Genomic DNA, 24010 nt, shown 5'->3' on the forward strand with positions numbered 1-24010 from the left:
ACTTCACCATCGTTATGAAGTATGAGTGCACTTTCCTACTCCTTTTCAGAAACAGTAGTGAAATAGATATTGAACACTTTCTTTTTTTTCTGTCATTAGTACCAATTTAGTTTTCTTATAATTTTAATGGTGTCATTTATACGCATGTAAGGAGATACTCCTTTTTTAATCCCCTAATATAATGCAATATATATTCTATTGTCCTTAGCTAAGTCAGTGATTGTTCCTTAGTCTCACATCCAATATACATCATAGCTTTTAGTTCGTATCAAATTATATTTTCCTTCCCACTTTTTACACTGTGATATTATATACATGTTTTTTCCTAACTGATGTCCTCATATTGTCACCCAATATATTCGATTTTTAGAAGTTGCTTTTCTCAATCACGGTACAGTGGCTATTTGTTTGGTACTAAGCTTCCTCTTCTTTAATTTACCTTTCAGTCACAATATCATATCTACTTACACTTTAATCTCCAAAGAACATAATTCAGAACATGTTTAACTTTGAGAAATTAGCCTCTTTCAAGAATCAGTTCTCCACATTAATGCTAAGGACCTTCCACTGTTTACCAACAGTATGAGCAATTTAAAAACACTAGTCCCTAGGTAACTGTAAACTTCCATTACAATGATTAATTCATCTTTATCTAGCCCAATTAAGTCTAAAGTGAAACAAGTGCAGATAGAGTATCTAGCTATACATCTCCTAAACTGAATTCCCAAATAGCAATTCCATTTTTCTTAAGAATGAAAAAAGGGAATTAAAAATAAAATAAAATTAAAGAAATAATATATTTTGGGTTTAGAAGAGTAAATATTCTAACCATCTTTTTCCCCCACAGCTAAACGAATTGTCTAAATGTCAAATTTCTAGTAAAAAAAAAAAAAGAGCACGTGCATAAATGTTTGAAGACTAGGCAGTCCATGAGCAAGGAAGGGGTTACTAGGATTTGAAAAAGAAAGTGGTTTTGAATATCACTATTATAAATGTTATAGAATGTAGTTCCTTTATGTGGCAACCTGTTTTTTTAAAACTTCACTATATATATGGGTCCTGTATTTATATATAATTTTGCAAACAGGTCATTTTAGCAGCTGTTTGGCTGCATACACTGGAGCCACACAGCACCACAAGTATGAAAAACATATTAGTTTCAGATTCAACAGTGCTGAATTAAAAAAAGTGTGTAATTTCATTCTTCAATGCAAAGCCAATAGGTACAATAATTTCAGAAAGCTAATATGAGCTTTCATCTTTAAATTTTGCTTGTTAAGGTAAGTTCTTACTATTACAGTGACAGATTATTTCCATTGCAACTTCTTGATTTCATAAATTCATAATCGTGTGAAGCCTTGAAGCTGAATTTTTCTGAAAGAGGGTGTTTTTTTTCTAAAGCATGTATATTATTATAAAGCACTAAATAAGAACATTACAATGAAATATCATCATTTATTCCAGTATAAGTTGTAGAAGAGGTTCCAAAACAATGTAAGAGCTGATAGACTGGACAAAATCAAAGACATCTCTCACATAACACCCCTCCTTGTCAAAAAGCTGTTTGCCATGCAAGGTGAAATCTAAGCATAGTATAGCATACAGCAATTATTTACTTGAAAACTTTCTCAGCATCTGGCACTACATGGGTAAAACCAGAGCTCGAGTCAAAGATGTTGTCTGTGTTCTTATACTCTTCACTGAATTCCTTCCTTAAAACATTTAAGCACAGTTAAACTGTCAGCATTCGCCATGTCCTATTGTATTGTTTCAATTAACCTAGAAATCACAACAAATATCCTTTGCTTTTGGTTATTTCCCTATTCCAGAGAATTAGAAATATCTTCATCTTCTCTTGGATGTTTACATCAATTAATCTTTTGAGGTACCCTGCTTAATAGGGGTATACCTATATATAGGGAGTGAGACTCCCTATATATCTTTGTCAATGACGTGGACAGCAGTGTTCAGCAGTATTCAGCATACCCTCAGCAAGTTCGATGGCAACACCAAGTTGTGTGGTGCAGTTAACACGCTGGAGGGAAGGAATGTCCAGGGACCTGGACAGGCTTGAGAGGTGGGTCTGTGCAAACCTTATGAAGTTCAACAAGACCAAGTGCAAGGTCCTGCATGGGGGTCAGGGTAATCCCAAGCACAAATACACGCTGAGCAGAGAATGAGTTGAGAACAGTTCTGGGGAGAAGGACTTGGAGGTGTTGGATGAGAAGCTTAACATGAGCCAGCAATGTGTGCTTGCAGCCCAGAAAGCCAAATGTGTCCTGGGCTGCATCAAAAGAAGTGTGGCCAGCAGGTTGAGGCGATTCTGCCCCTCTACTCCACTCTCATGAGACCCCACCTGGAACACTGCCTCCAGCTCTCTGGGGTCCCAAACATAAGAAAGACATGGATGCTTTGGACTAAAGGCCACCAAGACGATTAGAGGAATGGAGCACCTCTCCTATTAGGACAGGCTGAGAGAGTTGGGGTTGTTCAGCCTGGACAAGAGAAGGCTCCAGGGAGACCTTATAGCAGCTTTCCAGTATGTAAACAGGACCTGCAAGAGAGAGGGATAGGGACTTGTTACAAGAGTATATAGTTTTAGGACAAGAGGGAATAGCTTTAAACTGAAAGAGGGTAGATTTATATTAGACAATATGAAGAAATTCTTTACTCAGAGTGTGATAAGACACTAGAACAGGTTACCCTGAGATGTGGTTGCCCCTTCCCTGGAGATGTTCAAGATCAGGTTGGATGGGACTTTGATCAACTCAGTCTAGTGGAAGATCCATGGCAGGGGGTGCAGGGGGGAGGGGGGTGGAACTAGACGGTCTTTAAGGTGCCTTCCAATCTAAATCATTCCATGATTCTCTGATACCTCTATGATATTTCCCACTGCTCAGGATCAGCAGGACACTTATAATCCAACTCACATCAGTTTCAACTTCAGGAATTCAGTCATGTTTTGCAGCAGTAGGCCACCCATCAACATGCTCATAAACTCATCAGTTTGGAAGCTTTTTGGTTCAACTCTACAGCTCTGATCTGGGCAGCACTATTCCCTGAACAAATCCCAGAGAATCATGACAATTACAATGTATCGTTGCAATGAACAGTATTCAAGCATCCTCAAAATACACAAAAAAGTACTCTTTTCAGCTCCCTTTATGACATACATAAAAATGGTCCATATGAGATCTCTATCTTTCATAGAACAGGATCATAGAGTACCTCAAGTTAGAAGGGATCCATCAGGATAATCAAGTCCAAATTCATTGCAGTAATACCTAAAACTAAACCATATGACTGAGAACATTATCAAGATGTTCCTTAAACTCTGACAGGCTTGGTGCTGTGACCACTTCCCAGGGGAGCTTGTTCCATATCATACTCTCAGTGGTAAACCTTTTCCTCGTGTCCGACCTGAACTTCCCCTGACAGCTTCAGTCCATTTCCTTGTGTTGTACTGGTTCATGTCTCTATCAATAGAGAGATCAGCGCATGCCTCTCCACTGCGTCCCTTTAGGAAGCTGTAGACTGTGATGAGGTCAGAAGATGAAGATCATCATAGTTACCAGAACAGAAGTAGATTTTAAACAATTCCCACTACCAAAGGCAGCTCTCTTTCTTTTTTATCTAGAAGCCATTGACCTCATGTGTGGTTATATTTTTCCTTAGAAGAAATCATTTTCCCGCTACCAAACAGAGGTGGTCAGACCCAGAACTAACTATAGAAACGTATTCATATCAACTCAACTTAAAGGTTTAATTCACAGGGAAGCAAAATCTCTTTTTTCAACAGAATAGCTTGAGAGTATCAACATTTCCTTAAAAGGTTACAGATTTTCTTTCTTTTGTCCAGTCTTTATGTTTTTTTCTCTCTTCCATATCTGTTTATTGACATGCATTCCCTTTAAAATATGAAATCTTAGCACACTTCTGATCAGTTTTATATATTCATCTTTGTTTATATAAACTGGAGAACAGTCCAAAGACTCAATTCTCTAGTAGCCCTTGGATAGGCTAAGGTAAATGCCACACATTGCTTATTCCATCTGAAAAAGGGAGAATTCCTAGCTTTTCTTGACTTTGAATTGCTCATAGTAGTAAAATACTCCAAATCCTGGCTAGCTGAAAAACCTATTCCTTAAATCTGTATAAGACCATAATAGTTAGGTAAGATTTCATAATATATTAAATGTTATCCATCCATAAATTTAACATGCAGTAATGTAGAATTCTTGAGTCTTTATAACATATGCCAGCGTATGATTTTTTTTGCACAACTTTAAAGGTAAAACTGTCCGATATATTCTTGCTAGTTTACTCACAGCTTTGCCTGACATATTTATAAATTGTGATCAAAAGCATTTCAGCTACCTAAAGAGAAATTGAAAAAGGAGGGGAAACTTGCTTGTTCAGATATGGAGGAAAAATCTGTCTTTTTTAAAAAAAGCCTCCTGCGCAGATAAAGTGGCCAAGGGCAAAAAACAATGTTTGTTTTGGAGAAACTCCTTATAGACGAGCTGTCTTTCTTGATATTTAAATAGAACTTGCCCACATTTGACTAATTTTAAACTATTAACACATACATTTGATTTTCTGCTGAGATCATTAAATGGATTTCTGAAGTACAACATACTGCACGGGATGCATATCAGGAGTTACATGGAATGTTAGCAGCTCTTTAAGCCCTCAGAAGTATGATTTTAAGAGTACAGACAAAAACCAGTATATGAGAATAAAGCAAGCTATTTTTAGGGTTGTATCAGTATTGGTGGGTGGCAGTGGGGACTGCTTTTATTTATTTTAATTTTTTTTAGCGGTCTCAATCTGAAGCCCTTTAAAACACCAAAATGACAAGTCTGAGATCACAGGGATTTAAATTATGAAAAAAGCCAAATGAAGGTAAGTAAAAAACACAAGATGAAATTTTAGAAAACATAGCTTTGCTTTCTCTTTTTCCTTTTTGTTTTTATTCCTTTCTTATGCCTGGTTTTCTTAACTTAAGCTATTTATTCCTAGCCATCTTACATATTTCTCAGCTATGACTCTACAACACAGAATAATATTCTGCTTCCATAACTCTAGTGAACAGTCAATATACTAAGTAGCCACTAAATTCATTATTAGCTTGACTTAGTCAAATCAAAGTCCTATGGAGCTGTATCCAGTGACCTAACAAATTAATTTTGACGTAAGTAGATCTAATGTGCTAGTATATGATCAATCTTGTTATGGGCTTTACACAGTGCTTCCTTTTCTTAGAATGCATACAAAAATAAAAGTCTTGGTTTACTCATAATGAAATTGCTTCTTAAGATTTTAAGAAACAGCTGAAATTTCAAATAGTGTATTACAGTATAAGTGTCAAATCAAATTTAACTGAAATCATTCAGTGTCTTCTCACTGACGTTTACAAGTATTTGTTATAGGTCCATCATTAGTAAAGTAGTTTCTTCATTAATCTCCTATATTTTGAAAATATAGTAGTTTATTCCAGTGGAAGACACTCTCTGCTCTTCTGAACAAATACTTGCTGAACACAGAGTTTACAAATTAAAATTACAGTCAGACTGTCAACTTTTTAATATTGTTCACTAAACAATACCTAAAGTTGGTGGCATTCTTTCAGGCAGGGAACACATCTGTCATTTGCATTTCATTGACCTTGAAGCTTACTGGTTAGAGATGAAACTTCACCTATTCAAAGTAAGCTCTTTAAAATATTCAAATAGATTTTTTTAAAGTGCTTTTCACTTTTTAATTTCCTACTGTTCCTCTTCCACTGAGAAAGCACTGTCTGAACCCAAAGGGATTTCCACATCTAGCTTTCATGCTTTTTGTTGCTACATGGCAGTGACCGCTAGATTGGCAAACAGAATAATTGCCTTTGAGAAATTTCTTTAAGGATGTTAAGAGCATGAACTTCATTCTTTTTAAGTAGCTTCTTAAATAAAAGCTTCAAAACAAAGTCAACTATTGATCTAATCCTTTGAATAAAAAGTTCTCCCCATTTGACAATAGGATTTACTACTGAAGACAAAATGTACATTAATCTTTATTGTCTTCAGTTGAAAAAGGTAGAATTACAGAGTTGCAGCACAAGAAAGATTTGTAATGTCTGTTTGAAATGACGAATCTACATAAATTCATTGACTGACTTAGAATAAAAGCACTCTTTACATCTCTATGTCTTGTCACCTGAATAGAGGTATAATTTAAGCTTTATCTCCTGGAAATACTGTTGAATAACTGTTTAATCTCTACCCACATTTTTTATTTCCTTGTTTGTCTATTGTTGTAATGTATTTTTTTTTCCCTGGAAGTAAAAAAGAACATCCAGAATGTCTGTTTACTACCAGGGGAGCAGGGTGGAAATTTTATCCAGCAAAAACCAACCAACCAAATAACACACACGCACACTGCCCCCCCCCCCCCAACATTTGGCAGAGTTTGTACCAACTTCACAGATTTTAAACTTCTGTCTTCTACCACTGGGATATCTAATTTGAACTCTAATTTCTAAAGGGAGAGAGATGGGAGAGAAGACAAGAATGTCAATATTGTGTCTGTCACGTGTGTGTATAGCGTTATAAAAACAGCCACTGTGGGACAGAAACATTTTTTTTCCATTGCCAGCTGCAAGGAGAAGCCGAGCTAGGACGGATACTGCAGGTGCAGTGAAGGGAATCCTTCATGCAGTCATACCTCCGCAGCTTTTAACTAATGTTTCCTTTCCTTATGATAATCGTAGTGGTGTACTTGGCCCTCAGGAATGGACAGGTGAGACCTACCGTGCTGCTCGAGTTGCATGTGGATTTAGGGGACGGGGAAAGAAAAACGCAACAAAAACCAGCAAACAAAGGTTCCGATAAGACAGAGGTGAAATAAAGCTTGCTCTGCACTGATCACGCATAAGCTACAGCAAAATGTAAAAGCGATGCACACCAAGTACACTGCGGCTACAGAGCCTGGGGTCTCCTTGAAAGCAAGCTCCGTGCAACGTTACCTGAGGCACACGTACGTGAACACACAGAGAAACATTTACACACACACTCGAGCCTTCCCGTACGCGCACACCGCGAGCGTGGCATCCCCTCCCGTGCCCTCGCTCCCGCCCGGCGCTGCCGCTCCTGCACCGCGGTGAACCCGCTCCCGCCGCTCCGCGGCTGCCGGGGGTCCCCATGGGCGAGGGCCGCAAAACAACGCCGCGGGGTACCCCGGGCTCCTCGCGGCAGCCGCCCGGTACGCGTCGGCCACCCTCCTTCCCGGCTCCGGTCACCAATCACCCCCCTGCCCGGCTGCCCTGTCCCTGCGGTGACCGGCGGCAAGGCGGGGATCGCCCTCTCGCCTCCGCTCTCCGGTGCGGGGGACGGGGCGTGCGGAAGCAGCTCCCTCCCGCTCTCCGCTATCGCCCGGCAGTGGTGCGGCGGCTGCCCCGCTCCCGCCTCCGCTCCCGCCTCCCCGCAGCGCGCCCGCCCCTCGCCCGGCACCCGGCGCTGCCGGCGGCCGCAGAGGAGCTGCTGCTGCGCTGTGCGGCGCGCAGGGACCGCGGCTGTCTGGGCGGCGTGCAGGAGGGGAGGGAAGGCCGGGGCGGGGGGAGGGAAGGGGAAGTGGAAGGGAAAGGGGGTGTGTGGACGGGGAGGGGGGGGGGAGGGAGAAATCAAATAAATAAATAACCTCCGCACCAATAAGAGAGGCAGCGGCTGCCGAGCAGTCTGGGATCTGATGGGAGAGGTCCTTCCTGGGCTGTATTTGTTTGTTTGTGACTGGAGCTGCAAAGTTCAGAGCCAAACGTGTTGCTTTCCGGCGGCGGCGACCTCCCCGCTTCACCTGCTCCTCTGACGGGTGCCAGCCCGGGTCGGCCCCGCCGCTCTGCGGGCCCGGCATCCTGCCCGCCGCTGGGGCCGACGGACGGGAAAAAGAGCGCGGGGCTGTGTCTCTCTCCTTTCCCTCCACGGCTGCCGGAGGGACAGCGGACAGGTGAGTGCTTCTTTCCCGCACTTCTGCCCGGCCGGGCGCGGAGGATGCCTCCGCTCCGTAGTCACCTGTCACCGCAGGAGCCGCTCATTCATCAAACTTTGCCTCCTGTCGGCTCCCGCACTCCCTGTCTCGTCTTTTGCAGGAGGGCGACCGCTCGGGGTTAATTGGTTTTGCGCAGAGGGAAGTCGGGGAGGGGGAGAAGGGGGGTCCCACTCTGCGGAGCGCAGCTCAGACCTTGGCAGGAGAGGGGGCTTGTCCGAGCCGCGGGTCTCTGCCGCCGCTCGGGGCCGCCTGGAGCCCCCACGCGAGTTCGCGGAGCGGGGGCGGTGCGGCCGCCCGGCGGAGCGAACTTCTTTTTGCCCTGCAGGGAACCCGCGGGGCCCGTGCAACAGGCACCGTCCTGCGGAGGCAAAGCGGAGGGGCGCCTCGCCCGCCGGCGTAGGGCGACTGACGGTGCCGCGCAGACCTGTGCCCTTTTAGGTAATTTCGCTTTGTTTCCAGGTCCTCCAAGGGTTTGCCTTGCGGGGAGCCTGTGCCCGGCGGCGGCTTGCGAGAGCCCGGCAGCAGCCCCCAGAGGCACGTCTCCTCCTAGGAGGGAGAGAAACTTGCTGATCCGGAGGAGGGACGGATACGGCGCTTTCCCTTCGTTGCGCGGAAGGTGCGCGCTGGGGCGCCCGGGCGGCTTTGACCGCCCCGCGGTGGTGGCGCCCCCGGGGAAGGAGGAAGCGAGCGGGGCGCTGCGGGGCGCGGGCGCCCGGCAGGTGGAGCCGTGGGCAGCGGCGGCGGTGATTTATTTGGGCTTAAGCAGCGTTGCGAGCAGAGCCCCGTAGGCGCGGTGCGAAGTGGCCCGATGCCCCTGAGCCCACACCTCGGCGGCCGGAATGGGTCCGGGATGGGTGGATGCGGCGGGCAGTGCGCGGAGTGCGCCGGGCGGTGCGCGCCTTCCTGCGGCGGCTACAGCTGGAGACGGTGTCCTACGTCGTTAACGTTACCACTGGTCACACGCGTATTTTATCGACCATTGATCGTCTTTCTGTTTGTCACTGTGTGCTGGAAATGATGAGATTCTAGGCGTAGTCTGTCTTAATTAGCACAGAATGTATAAAAGCGTAATTGCTAAAATTATTCAATAGTGGTTAACAATTAAAAGATTATCCCAGTACTCAGCAGCTAGCAAAGAGCAGACTGCACTAATTGGATAGTTAATGACATTTAAATAGGCAGGCTTTCTTAAAATAGTAAGCTCCACTCTTCCAGGGAATTGAATAGAGTGTTAGAATATTTAATAATTACATTACAATGATGGTAACACTTCTGAAAGGTCTGTGGTTTGACTTGTTAGTTGGGCAGCAGCACTGGGACAGCCTTTGCCCAGTTTTAGAGCACTGGTTAAGGGAAGACTGTATTTTCCTCAATTTTCCTTTGATAGGTAAATATAGCTAAATGCTGCAGAAATTTGTGTGAAACCAAAGTGAAGGGGAGACAATATTTTGCATATTGTCCAGCGAAATGTTCTTCCATCTTCTACTGATATTTGACTGAATTGATAATTGAACTTGAGTTTTATGCTACTAACCACCTAATATTTGAATTTAATGTCTCTTTATGCCACTTAAACTGATTGAAAATATTTACTGTTTAATATTGTGGAGACAGGATATCAGGTGGTGTAACTACACTACTCTTGTCATCCTTCAATAACTAAACAGCTAAGGTAGTTGGGGTTTTTTGTAGTAATAACTTTCTAGTGTAAACAGTGTACTTCAGTAACGAAATGATAAATAAATCAGCTTCTGCAGAGTTAAACTTTATTTTCAAAACTCTTGGTTCTCCACATTCCTCATGTTTCTTACCTAACTTGAAAATGTTCTATGAGAAGCTAATGCAGTAACTTCATAAACTTGTTGTATTTTGTTGTAAAAGTTTTCTTAGTGTAATAAAGTTGGCATAACAAGAGGCAACACAATGTAGTCTTCTGCTTGTGATATATTTTTCCAGAGACAAAACGTTTCCCACTATTTTAATCAGACATACTTAAGGAAAATGCCAGAAATTGAATTAAATAAGAGATTACCTTCACAAATTAAATAGAATATTCTATTTTAAGAACTACTGCATAGAATAACATATAATTAAACTTGTAAAGAATGTATGGGCTTTTATATACATATGCTTTATGCAATCTTAAGTTTTGTCACCAACATAGTTTTGTGCTCCTTTGAGGGATAAATGAAGCGCTCGTCTAAATACTAAAAGAGCTTGGAGTGTGTGTCTCCCAGGTTGGTGAAAATGGTGAGCTTCACAGAAGTTATATTCGCAACTGTGAAACTAGTCTGTTTTCTTCTTGTATTGGATGCTGTAGTTGTCCCTAGGAAATCCTTTTGTGTTGTATCCCAACTTTGCTCTTTTCACTATTATAGATACATTTGTCAGACAATTCCTTTATCCTTGCATGCCAAAGTATTCAAATATTTCTTACGAGCATTGCTGCTGACTTCTGAAGTGAATTCCATTCTATGCTGTCCAAATGAGGGTTTCTAAAAATTCAGAATAATAGAACTTTTGGATTTTTCCTCAGTTTCTGTAAAAATGTTAGCATTAAATGGTATTTAATGTTAACACTGCACTTCCTCCAGAACAAAAGTATGACTTTCCACACAGCTGATAAATAGGTAGCTGAATGTATTATCAGAGATTTACAAAACACTGATGTCTTGACATCTGGATTTGTTGTGTGTCTTTAATAAAACATGGACTGTGAGAAAATGCTGTAGAGGGTTGTGGCATTTTTGGGGAGAAAAAGAAAAAACAACTCTGAAATAGAAGGAATATTAAAAATGTTTTCCATGACATACTGGATTGTATAAAGCTGGCTGGGGAAGGTTGTATTTGTATATTTTCCACATTGCATTGTATCTTGTATTAAAATGATACCGGCACAAGTTTTACAAGAGAATTAACTTGGAAAAATCCTTCTAGTGAAACACAGATGCCTTTCTTCTATAACATCTAGATACTTTTCCCCCCGGTCTTTCCTAGTTCTCTATTGGTAAATCTATGCAAGAAAGTTCCCCAGCATTATTAAGCGTATTCTTCTGTATTGCTCCCAATTTGTAGCGCTTGAAGTCTTTCTTTCACCATAACATTTGTTATACTGTCATTAAACTTACTGTCCTTGCTAGGTTGAAAGTACCTTTCTGCTCTTCTGGCACTTCCAAAAAATACATATCAGTGTTTTACATGCAGTCTCTAGAAATGCTGTATTTACTGAACTGACAGGTCAATATGGAAAACTCAATAACTTTAATCTTAGAAAATGCAATTTTAATACTGGGGGAAAAGGAAAGAGGTTCTTAAATCCTGTATAATTACCATACTCACTTTGCTTGTTAAATGAGGAAATGTCAAATTCTAGGCACATGTTTTTGTCATAATAGTAAAGTCATAACAGTAAAATACCCTGTGGTTGACTTTGAAGCTACAGCCTACATTACAACTCATGCCAGGTAAAACAGATATTTAAGAAACAGAAGCGAAATATTTATTAATGCATTGAGGTGAACAGGCTATGAAATTTAGTATATGAGAATATTTATAGTGTAGCTAATAATAATTATTGTCTGTGATAAATGCTGGAATAAGAGTTTTGGGAGACAATACTTCTGGATTTTGGTTTTTTTTAAAAATATGTTGGCGTGGGTGTGATCTATTTTTTTACATTATAACAGTGTTTTACTGTATTAAAGATAGCAATCAAAGTTAAAACTAATACATTCTATAGGCTTAGCAGAGTCATGGTTTGCAAATTATCAAAATGACTAAAGCGTTAAATTACACTTTTATTTGTGCAATAAAGATAATTTCATACAAGACTTGACTTGCAGCTCTGTTAAGTCATGGATATGTTCTTCTGCATTTGCGTTCTGTCATTCAGGTCTGTAAAGAAAACAAGTTTTACACATGGACCTTTTAATTCTGGACTATGAATCTAGGAATTAAAGGATAGATAGTGTAAGATTAGGGTTTTTTGAGGACTAAAATTTTGTCAGACAGAGAAGACTGTTCTTGGTTTAGCACACACATGCACTGTTATGTATCTAAATATGTGCCTAAGTATATGCTTTCTGTGAGAAAAGCAGTCTTTTATTTAATTAATCTTAGTGGGAGAACCTGTCTGCTTTACTAACTACATTAGGGATTTAATTTATCTAGTGCCTTGTACCCCTTGTACCTTGTACCCCATCTATTACAAAGACCAAATTCGCAAAGATTCTTTTAAAGCAGGGGAAGTGTTTTCTTTACTGTAGCATCTAGAAAGATCAGCATGGAATATCTGCAAATACTTTTCATCTAGAAATATGAATTGAGTCAAAGATTATGGTATTTTGTTAATTCAAATTGTATTTCTGAAGTATTGCATGAAATGTAGTCTGCCTGTGTGCTCTGCTAAAATCTAGGATGCTCGAGAATGTCTCTTCTAATAGCTGCTAAATGTTCCAGTGTTAATTAGGCAGTAATGTAAGTGGAATCGAATGTTATGACACTGTAATGGTCTCCTGTTGAATAAAAGTTCCATGGCTAAGCAAACACGCTTTCAGCAAACAAGCATATTTCAACATTGTCTGTTCAATAGGAAGTGTTTCTGCAAAAGTCTTAAATAATACCCCTTGGAGAAATCTGTTCATCATGTTTGTATTGTATCAGTCTAATGAGAGAAGCATCACTTTCCCTTAATTAGTTGAATGTAGGGACAGTTTACAAAAATCAGGAGGGTCACACACATGGTGGTTCTCTATTCCAAGTCCTTGTCCATACTAATACCCAAGACTTTTGCCAGCTGAAGCTTTTACCTCCTCCGAGGGTAAAAGAAAGCCAGAACATTGAGCTGTGTTCCGGGATATGCCATCATGTCTGTTTGACAGTGCAAAGCTGCAGCGGGCAGACTTGCAGCCATCTCACTGTATGTGATCTGGACACATGGAATAGTTGAAGTAGAAGCATTTTGAACACAAAGTGGGAAGCAGTCAGGTTGCTCTTCCCTTCTGATTGACACCTATGCATTAACAGTTCTTCTGTGTATTCAGGAATCATTCCATCTTTAAAGCAGTTTTAAAAATCAAATTGATTTAATCTCGGAAGAAATAGCGGCATTCTTGCTGAAGTACTCTATCCGCACCAGTCTCTACCTTTTTATTGTAAACCTGTTCTGCCTTGGGATGGAGTAACATTGAGATGCTCAAAAGAACATCAGCTATTTCCAAAGGCAGAGAGCAGGGCACAGTTGGGAGAAGGCAGCCATCCAGCAAGGATTTATCTACTTTCAGAGCAAGTGAGGTGAGGAAGAATGCAGAATGAAGCATGTGGTAATTGACAGTGGACACTGTCCCTAGGTCGTAGTAGGTGTGAAACTTGTCGAAGTTTGAACTGAAACACCACCAACTCAACTCTGAGAGGCATTTTCTTGGCATGTATCATATCTTTATGATAGACTGACCATTATCTGTATGATTTCAGACGAAAGCATTTGAACTGTTAGCAAAATTACCTGAAATTGCACTGATTTATGCAGTGACAACCATCTAATGTTATGAGTGATAAAGTCCATTCAAGCCTTGTTCCTGCAGACTCTACATACATGTTTAATCTGATGGCAAGGCCTGCTTCTATTTTTAGGACTGCAGCTTGATATAATAAGAGATATGAAGCATAATCTTAACAGAAGCAAAGTCTGTTTAATACTTTTTGGTAATTTTTAAAATATTTTTAACTTAAGGGGATAAAATACACAGATGAGAATTGAAAGGTACTAACTGATGGTCTAAGGGGAAATCAAGCTTTGAAGAAAAGAGCGATACTCAATAGAGATTCGTAGTTTTTTATTTCAGCAAATCTGCTGCTAATTTAGGGTGCTGGCACAGGATAATCTGTGAATTAGATACCATGGGTAGGTAGGAAGGTACTGTCTGTTCACTTAAAAGATACTGCTAATTTAATTGGATTTTCAGTTGACTTTCAGACTAAACTGCGAATGTATTCATAGTCCATTGCAGTAGGAAGTAAAATATGTTCATTTGCAGCTGCAAGACTAATTAATTTTACTTCACTTTGCAAAAGATTTACTGTGGCTTATGTGGCCCTGGGAGAAGGAATTGTAGATTGTTGTAAAGTGCTCTAGCATGAAGATTTTATTTTTTTCTTAAATAAAGACTGACTAGTTAGGGCTTACTTCAGCAATAGCTAGGATTATGTACACCAAGGCTAGAATAAGGATTAGGTTTTACCACCTTTCCTTAGACTCGCTAGTAAATACTTATAACTTAGGAAGTATTTGCTCAGATATGCTTTCTGATTTGTAATGCAAAAAATGAGGAAGAAACTACAGAAAGAAAATGAGACAAGATTGCATTGACTGATTGGCAAACTAGCAACAGCTGTTACAACAATCAAGGGGGATGACAAGTAGTTCTTTAGTAGGAACTGGAGGAGAGAGGATTGGATTTAACATGAAGAAAAAAGAGGAGTGATGAAAAGAGAAAACAGTTAAAGAAGGCTTTAAAATACCACCTAGTCAGAAGTTCTTGGGACAAAGAAGTTGGTCAGCAAGGGGGAAAAAATGTTTGGATTTTTTTTTTATTTTTAAATTAAAAAAAAACCACTGTTTTTTTGATAAGACGTAAGTTGGGTATGAAGTTCGTCTCTTGAAGGACCTTGTGATATGCTCTAGAGTTCATGAAATAAATGTATCTCGAACAGTACAAGGCTTCTTTGGGTTTAAGACAGGCAGGGGAGAATCGCTCATATACCTTATGCTGTATGGGTTTGTATTCTTGGAGAACAGGAAGAGCCTTTAGTAATTTCTAAAATTTCTGCACTTGTTTCCTTTTTATAGACTTTCATTCTACTGTCTTTTTCTCTTTGTTTTCTTTACTTCTGTGATTTAAGAGCATGAGGATCTGAAGATAAAATTGACCTGAACTGAAAACTCCCTGAACCAATAGAATTGACTGTTGCTGTGATCACACTCAATTTCACACTGCTGCCGGTGTCATGTAGAGTAATATTGTGAAGGATTCTGTCAATTTTTGTTTCAGGTGCTAGTTGTCATAATGGTAAAGAGTTATAAGGAAAGTCTCTATCTTCAGAATGGAAACTTTAATAGTGAAAGAAAATCCGGTATTTTTTCTGAAGCTTTTTTTTTTCATTATAAAACTTTCACGTAGAATCTTTTCATTTCCTGACTGAATATCTGCAGTTGATTTTCAAAAACTGTACGTGACAGTTGAAACCTTGGTTCTATACATACTTTTCTTGATGGAAAAGTTAAATTGTTCAAACTCTTTGGCTGTTCATTTCTACTCTGTAACAGTCTTCTCAGTTGAATTAATGAGAGGACTATACACTATACAATCTAAACTGAGTAATTCTGTGGTGCAAAAAAAGAAAAAAAGAACCACGTGGAATTACTTCATTGCCTCCAGATAGTTTTGCTGGTGCAAATGATGGCAGAGTAAGGATGGAGGTGGGATCTGCTTTAGCCACCTTTATCATCAGAAGAAAGGTTTGTAGAACATCTGCCTCATGCCTGGTATCATCTATACTCTGTAATCAGAAGTCTTTTATCTGCTGTGTTCTTCTAGAACAGCTAGAAACCTAGCTAGAGAGAAGGACAGGACTCTTATGCTAGAGGGCATGTGCATTTAATGACTACAAACTCTGTTTTATCCTTTGATGGACATGAAATTCCACTGTCTTGTATGCATTTACATATGCAGCACATAATAAAACATCTAACAATATTTGTTGCTATTTGGAACTTTAGAAAATGTAGTTAAACTTTAAGCTTACCAATTTTTCCATTGCCTTTTTTTTTTTTCACTCATCCATGCACCATTCTGCCATCTATTTGTTATGGGGAATTTCATGACTTTCAGATCACTGAGGATCCTCTTTGCTATTTATGTATTAATAACTCTTGGTATAGCGTAAGTAGTGTGCAGCTAGCTATTGTAAGTTTTTGCTACAGAAATTCTCTCTTGCTCCTTTTCTTTACTACAATGGCTTTCTCCACCCATCCAGCAAGTCTTCCCTCTTGGTCTTCTATTTTGGTCTCTTCTGTTTCTCGGGTGTGACTGTATTTCTGCTATTACTGTATCTATCTGCGTTTACAACTTGTAATCGAATTCAATGTGGTCAGCCCTGAGTGCTATATCCTGAGCTTTGTGAGTGGCTATACTTTTCTGAGCTTTTGTCTGACTGCCTCATTGCTCTTTACTTCCCCACAGAAATACTCTTAAGTTGATATTTCAGAAGACAAATCTGAGTCTCACACAATCTTTTTTGAGAATAACCTGTAAGTCTGAAAAAAGATTCATTGTGAAACCTATGTGGCAGCCCTTCTTTCTTATGTTTCTCAAAGAAGGAGTAAACCTTCTTTGGAGATACAGAAACTAGATAGTATTTTTAAGATTAAATACAGTCTATTGACCAAAATTGATTCTTCATTAGTATACAAATTATGATCTATTTAAGAGTTGTGCTCAGCAGTCACACTTGCTAAGAATAACACAAAAAGCATATTGCTCAGGTTTTTTTCCCTGAAAGCCAGTTTGAAGCCAGTGAAAGAGAAGTGTTAGCTGCATGAAAAGCTTGTCAGCTTACCCAGGAAAAAGATGCACACTGGGTACATAGGAATAAGACTATTTTATCACTGTCTTGGTAATTCATCTCAATCTTACTTTTGGGAGGCCACTTCTAAGTTTAATGTCAATTTACATTTCAGTGAATACCTTGTTTCTATTTTTTCACTGCAGTGTAGGTCTCCTTACTTATTACATGACAGTATTTTGAAATGCCTATCATGTTTATAAAGTATCTACAGTGACAAAACATACTCAGTAAAATGTAAGCTGTAGAAAACAATATTGCACACTGAACCTCCAGTAGTTTCATTTCTAGTAAAACAAAAAAACCTCCTCAAGTTATCCTTGATTTTCCTAACACTCTAAGATGATGAATGAATGTCTTTGTCTTTCATGTTAAAGTTTGCCAAGTCTGCACACTGAGGGGACTCAGAAGAGAAATTTAAATCTCAGTAGGAAATCTTTTTGTTTAAAAGCCCTCAATGAACACAGTAGAAATACTGTTAATGGGGGAAAAACACATGTCATAAGCAAGGTATTTCAGGAATTAGGCATTCAAACCATTAGCATGAACTTCGTTTTTACAAAACAAAAGCTTTCATCTTTGTGCCATCCTCAGTGAAATACCAAAGCTGTCTGACTAATTCTTTATTAACTGTCTTCTAACTGTTCAAAGGGGGGGTTATGCAATGTAATATGCAGAATTAATATATTGTATGATGCCTGTAGTTCCTCAAAATGAATAATCAGTCTTTTTCCATTATAATAATTTTTACAAGAAAGTACAAACATACTGTGACACTGAAAAGTAAAAATTGTATGTACTTTGCTTTCTGTGATACTGCTACTGCAGCTTACTCTCTGTTCCTCAGAACTCTGACAAAAGCTACCAGATACTGCATGTTGCAGATATTACAGCTATAGGTCCTCCATATTTAATATTTTATTGTCACTGCTGTGAAAATGTCTAAACACAAGTAGGTTTTAATGAGAAATTAATTGATGACAAGGGTTTACAGGATTTGAAGGTTGAGTGTGTACAACACCTACTTTGACTAGAACTGCTGATAAAAAACTGTGTTGAAAATATCCTTTTCTTCACATTTGACATAATGATCAAATGCTTTGTTCTTTTCAGTTTCCTTCTCAGGACTTCATGAAACCAGCTGTAGTTAAAAGAAATGCCACATTTATTCCAGATATGTAATCCTTCTCTTCTAGTAGTATCTTATCATTAAGCCAAATCAAACTCAACAAATGAAAAAGCCCATTTGCTTTTTTTTTTAAAAAAGTTGTTATCTATATGTACATATTTTATTAGCGCATTGAACCAGAAATCCACTATGAAAATGCTCAATGTTAAACTGCATTGGACTGGAAGCTAAATTTTTAGTTTTCTTCTTGACCAGTAATTTCATTATTTTAATCTTGGAAACTTTTTTTTCCCCACATTTTTTTGAAGGTATTAAAATGTAAATAAAGAAAAAGATTTAAAGATGTTCTTTAAGTGGAATTTGTTTGTTCTGTAAGTGGATTTAAATTCAAAACTTTTGTAAAATTTCAAGGTGACAGTTTCTAGATCCAGTTATGTGACTGTCTGGTTTCCTATCTATCCTCTATATTTTAATTTCTTGTAATGCAGTTGGTAAAAATTTCAATCAAATAATTTATAATTCTTTTAAATGGGTGAAGGATATGATTTTTTGTATGTTTACTTGAAATAATTTATTTCTGATTTATTTTTACAGTAAACTTGTCAGAAATTAGTGTACTCATTTTTTTATTACTTCAGTGAATTTTGCATCTTCACCAACATTAAATCTTCATGCTTTAAAGTAGCTTGTGAGAAAAGTGCTGTCAGGGAATTTCAGATTCAACTAATTTTATTTCCAGTGCACTCTTTTTTGGAGGGGAAGTTAACTTTTGGACAGAATGTGAAAACCTATGGAAAGAATTTTATCCTTACTTAATTTTCTTTCAATTTTTTGATGATTTGATATAGAAAAGGCCAGTGGAAGCCTCATTCCCTTTTTCTGTGCTTTAAAAGAGCTAAATGTAACCTTTGTCACTGAGTTCAGGAGAGCTCTTATACAAAGTAATTTTCTACTAAATCAAAAGCTTCTGGTAGTCAATAATCGCTTTATGTAATGGACATATATCTTACCTTGTAGCTCAATTATCATATCAAGATGCTTTATTGTGAAGAATTTTCCTGGTTTGGCCAGTTATTTGGTTGAAATCCAGCAATGTGGTGCATCAATTTCTTGGTATCTGCGTTGTCAGGTAATGACTAGCTCTTTAGTCCTCTCAATCTGTCATTGATACTTTCTCAATGGATTAATGGTAAAAGTGTTACTATGCAGGTTTGGGAAGCTAATTTAATCTGATTTACAATCTGAATAGTTTTGTCTCTTGTTTACTAGGTACCTTTTAATTGCTTTATAATGTCACTTTTAATACTGATTTACAAGATACTTTGCTTTCTGTCTCACTTTGCTCTCTTTATTCAATACTGTGCCGAAGCCAGCGTGCAAATGAGCTGAAGACTCTCTTTCCTAATAAATGTATATTTGTCAATAGCTGCCTTTATTTTGTATTGTCTGAATTTTTCTGGATACACCAAGTATGCTCAGGCATGCATTTTAATTCAGTGAAATTAAGCAGTCTGATCTAGTCTGCCTAGTTAGAGCACTTCAGCTCTCTGTGCTTTGTGGAGAAATTGTCTGTCTTTTGGGGTATGGTCAGAAGACTAACTGCTCCTTGAGAGGCCACAGTAAGCTGGTGAATAGAAAATGTCAAGTGTACAGTATTTTGTCTGAAATCTCACATCTCTTTAGGGTTTGGAAGACTGACTCAGGGCTGTACATTAGAAGTATCTCTTCATTCAGTAGCCAGAAATCTAGTGTTCTTTTTATAGGGGTAGACACCTACGTGGGAGGTGCTTATTCTCTTTAAAAGGACAGTAACAGTGATTGCAGGTGCCTCATAGTGCTTAGGGTTGCACAGACAGTGGGAACACCAATCTCAGTCTGCCATCTTCAGTCAATAACTCCTGTGTCCTACAGAAGTAGCAGGTTAGTTATTATGGTGCAAAAAGTAATTTTGAGAGGGAAATAACCAAAGAGCATTGCTCTGGTATGCCATGAATATGAGAGGAAGCCTTGGATGCACCAATGAATTGCTTTTGCTTTTTTTCCATTACATAGTTATTGGGTCAACAGATAAATCCTGTGAGCAGGAACTAGAATCCAGGTTTCAACCCAGTGAAGTTTTAAATCTGTTGATTGCTAAGGTTGTAGACATACAGTCATTCAATGTCAGAACTGGATATAAAAGATCTGGCATTTAGGCATTGTTAGTGAATGTCAACTATTGTACTTGAAGAATGATAGCTTTAGAAATAAGTGACGTATATAAGCCATTTTCTATTATCACAATGTTCTTACACGCTTTACAACAACAGAATGTATTTTTTTATTTAATGTGTCAGAGAATGTTACAGTTATAATTTTGGCTAGCAGAGAACTTTGACAGGGAACTTGAAGGGAATTCTGGGGTTCAAACAACCATGTAGATCAAACAACTATATCTTACCAGGAAAAACATCATAGAAGGGTTTCTGTACTGTTTTATTGTCAAATGATAATGTTTAGCAAAGTGCTAATAAAAAGGAAGAAAATTGAGACTATTGGGAGCCTGTATAGTGGCAGTCCTACCAAAAAGCTCTAAGTAATACACACAAGTAATTTAAAAAGATACTGAAAAGAAGCTGTGAATCTAAACTCCATGGTGGTAATGTGTGTCCCCCATACTCACATAGTGAGTAGTAAATTCCTTCTGTATTTCTAAAATGATATGTGGGGGAGAAAATATATCTCCAGTCAGTTCTCAGTCATGGCACATACAGTGGAGTATCTTACCCACTTTGATATGATCATTTACTCTATTACATCTGTGTGTGCTTAAGCTTCAAATATAAAGCAAGATAATTTTTTTCCTAATTACCAAAACACGAAGGAGGTTCAGTTTATAAGCCATAACAAAAAAGCTAAGTATTGTTTATTTCTCTTTATAATAATAAAGAACTATGCTTTTAAGATGAATGAGCGTAGTCTTCATAAAATTCATCTCCCTTACTATGGATGAATGCGTGTAAAGTAAAATGATGACTTGCTTTTTGTAGGGAGTGGGTATTAAAGGCTTCTAAGGCATCATTATCCTATAACCAGAGTAATAAGTATACATAAGGACAGTTGTAAACAATTTTAAAGAATCGAGTTTGGAAGTCTAAAAAAGGGTTTCCTCTTAGTGTTTCAGATTAAGCCCTTTTCTTACATGAACATTACTCTTTGCAGAAGGGTTTAGTTAAGTGGAGGCAAAAATATCCTGCAATGCAGGGAGCCTTAAAATGGCACAGTGGAAGTGTGCCAGCCAGTTTAGTAGAGGTAATATCTACGTTTCACAAATTGTAAGTAAGAACTAAAGAGATACTGATTATTGCCAATATAAGGATCAACTATGAAGTGTCCTGTATATCAATGAGACAAAAGCTCCCTGCTGTTCTTTGTCTGAAGAGTGGCTTTTTCAGTACCATTTCAAAAGTGGTCCCAGGGTACTTCTGCCTCTTTCACAAGTTAGCTTGGAAATTTAATAAGCAGGGACTGTTTTGATATATTATGGGAGGAAAACATTGAGTCTGTTTTAGAGCAGAATCCAAGTAAAAAACCTACAATTATGGGAAATTCTGATATATATTTTTAGGTGCTTACTTTGGAATAGCCAGAGTGTGTGTGAATAAAAAATCAACTGTTATATTATTAGGTTTATCTTTGACATAAATTTGTACATAGTATGGCAGTATTTTTAGTGAATAACACTGAGGGTGTGAGGATCTAGAGCAAGCAAGTTTGTTGTTTCACTTGCATATGGCAATTTTTTTACAATATCTGTTACATATCTATCATACAAATGCCTAAATTTAATAATATATTACTACACAGAAATACTGTGTGTCACTGCTGATAACAATTACGTATTTGACATTTTGCACTTGAAATACTTAAAGTTATGTTACTGGAAATCATACTCTCCTAAACATGAGTAAATTTTTTTCTGAAAAGTTAGTATATGTTAGGTCAGGATTATGACATGGCATTTAAGCCTCAACCTGTTTTTTCACTTTGTCTGAGTATCCTAACAGCATTTTTTTTGGATTTCCAAGTTACTGACAGAATCTACAACAGTTTCAGTTTGTGCATATAATTTTACTGTTTGAATGCAAGCCGCTAAAACTACCTCTGTAAATTGGTATATTTCAAATACTTGTTCCATCTAGCATGATGTCTGTCATCATTTTTAGATGTTACTCAGTACAGAGGTCTACAGTTTACTGAAGCTTAAGGAAGTTACAGGCTGGGGGCAAACGAAGAAAGGACTGCACTTTTACTTGTTACCTTTTATTGTTCTAGAACAGTATACCTACGTTACATTTTGTGCATCAGTGGTGAGTTTGAGTGAATACTGTAGAACTTCAAGACAAATTTGTACTACAAGTGTGCCCCAACTTGCCAATACAGGTGTACTAGAGCAGCACACTGTCCTTAGGGAGCAGGTGATGTTAAAAAGTCATGAATACTGAAAAAGAGAAGAAAAACCTTGCTAGATACCACTGGCTCCACTAGCTCTCAAAGATTTTTTTGGCGAGGGGAGTTTGCTATAAATTTACTGCTTGGGGAGTTTTCCAAAAAAGTACTAGTTCTGACTCAGGCATACAGAATGAGACAAGGCTGGAGCATGCCATTGTTTCAACAGACCTGAAAATGTAACATTTTTCAGACAGTTGCTAGATTAGTTTTTTTTTTTCCCCAGCCTAGACAATAGATTCAAGATCCCAACAAAGGGGAGCTAGACAGTCTTCTGATACCTAAAAGGTAATTATAAGGAAAATGCAGGATCTCTCCTCATGACAATGTAAAGTGATAGGACAAGGCAACAGGCCCTGGTGCTTCAGGAAAAATTCTTTTTGGATGCAAGACCATGAGAACAAACTTGGAAATAGATTGCCCAGATTGGTGGGATCCCCTTCACTGAAAATAAAATTCAAGCCTCAGCTCTGAGCTTGACAGGACTCTAGATAACCTAAAGTCCTGTGTTCTATAAAAAGTTGGACCAGATGATCTCCAGAGGCACCTTCCAACACCATCTTGTCTAGTATTCAAGAGTATAGTCTTACTACAGCCTAAGGTGTTCCTTCCATAGTTCTGCCTAAAGGGAATTAGGAATTTGGCTTCTTTCTCTAAAAAGACAGACAAAATGCTAAAGAGTGGTTGATTTGCTAGAGTATTGTTTTGTTTGCTGTTCAGTAATTCACACTCAGTATCCTATAGTATACAGACTGTCATTATTTGGATACTCTTTATTTATGAGTATATAGAGGGCTGGGGTGAAAGGAGACAACCTTGATCAGATAAAGTACCAGGTGCAGAACAGGAAGTGGAATCAGAAGGCTTATAATCAGATATTTTCTTATCCATAGAGGAAACTGTATATATTTATTTTATCCTGTAGGTGGAAGAGTTAAGCAACTGCATGTTGTGTGTCAGACTCAGTGTACATAATTTTGGTTCAGGACTGATGGGTAACTCTCAGTTTATAAGGAATGTATTTTGTGTAGCTGTAAAGACTAGTGTTTACACTGTGGAATACTTTTAAGGAAGAAATAAGGTCCTCAAGAAGATTGATGTGTACTGACATTGTGTGACGCAGGAAAAACATGGGGTTTGGTGGGGGACAGGGTTTGTTCCGAGTAGCTCTGAGATGTGCTTTTGTGAGTGGGTTGTCTGGTTTTTGAGAGAGTTTTATTTGGATTTATTAATTTGTTTTGCGAAAAAGTATGTGAGGGTGTTCAAAGGTGAAAGCACTGCAGAGACTGCCAGGATTATATATTGTGCTGTCTGTCTAGGATGGTGCATGCTATGCTCTGTGTGGTGTGTATCAACATTGTTGGTCTACAGTGGGCTTTAGAAAAATCTTGGTAATGGTGCCTAGATTTCCTCTTAGAAGCAGATGATTACCTTCAACCTTGTTTGAAGATTACCTTCAAACAAACTCTGTGTGAAAATGAAGGTCATTCTTCCCCAGCACATCATCAAATTTTTATTTAGGAATCCTAAATTTCAAATGTACTAAAACTGTTATAGATTTATGTTGTATACTTTGAGAATAAACCTGGACTAACCTTTGAGGTCCAAGCAATGTGCAGCTACTTGTGCACACCTGAAGAATCAGAGTAGACCTGATGAGCTGTTTGTCTTTTTTTTTTTTTTTTTGAAAAGGAATAGTATGTGTCTCCTCAAGGAATTCAAGATGAATGCACCAATGAAACAAGC

The 24010-nt window shown here is 38.6% G+C and overlaps 1 protein-coding gene and 1 long non-coding RNA gene across 34 annotated transcripts in view; one reads left to right on the forward strand and one right to left on the reverse strand.

Moving 5' to 3' along the window:
• Positions 1 to 1435: 1435 nt before the first annotated feature.
• LOC135413218 (uncharacterized) lies at positions 1436 to 7766 on the reverse strand. Its single transcript, XR_010430133.1, has 2 exons — positions 7689 to 7766; positions 1436 to 2554 (listed from the first exon to the last, which is right to left on the reverse strand). It is a non-coding gene; the product is annotated as an uncharacterized LOC135413218 (long non-coding RNA).
• A 130-nt stretch (positions 7767 to 7896) lies between these two features.
• Positions 7897 to 24010, forward strand: part of TENM3 (teneurin transmembrane protein 3) — a 1314794-nt gene continuing 1298680 nt past the window's right edge. For all 33 annotated transcript variants that reach the window (XM_064652558.1, XM_064652559.1, XM_064652557.1 and 30 more), the window contains exon 1: positions 7897 to 7983. The gene's annotated coding sequence lies outside the window, so the exon portion shown is untranslated. The remainder of the gene's footprint in view (positions 7984 to 24010) is intronic.

Source organism: Pseudopipra pipra, chromosome 4, assembly GCF_036250125.1.
Source record: "Pseudopipra pipra isolate bDixPip1 chromosome 4, bDixPip1.hap1, whole genome shotgun sequence".
NCBI lineage: Eukaryota > Metazoa > Chordata > Aves > Passeriformes > Pipridae > Pseudopipra > Pseudopipra pipra.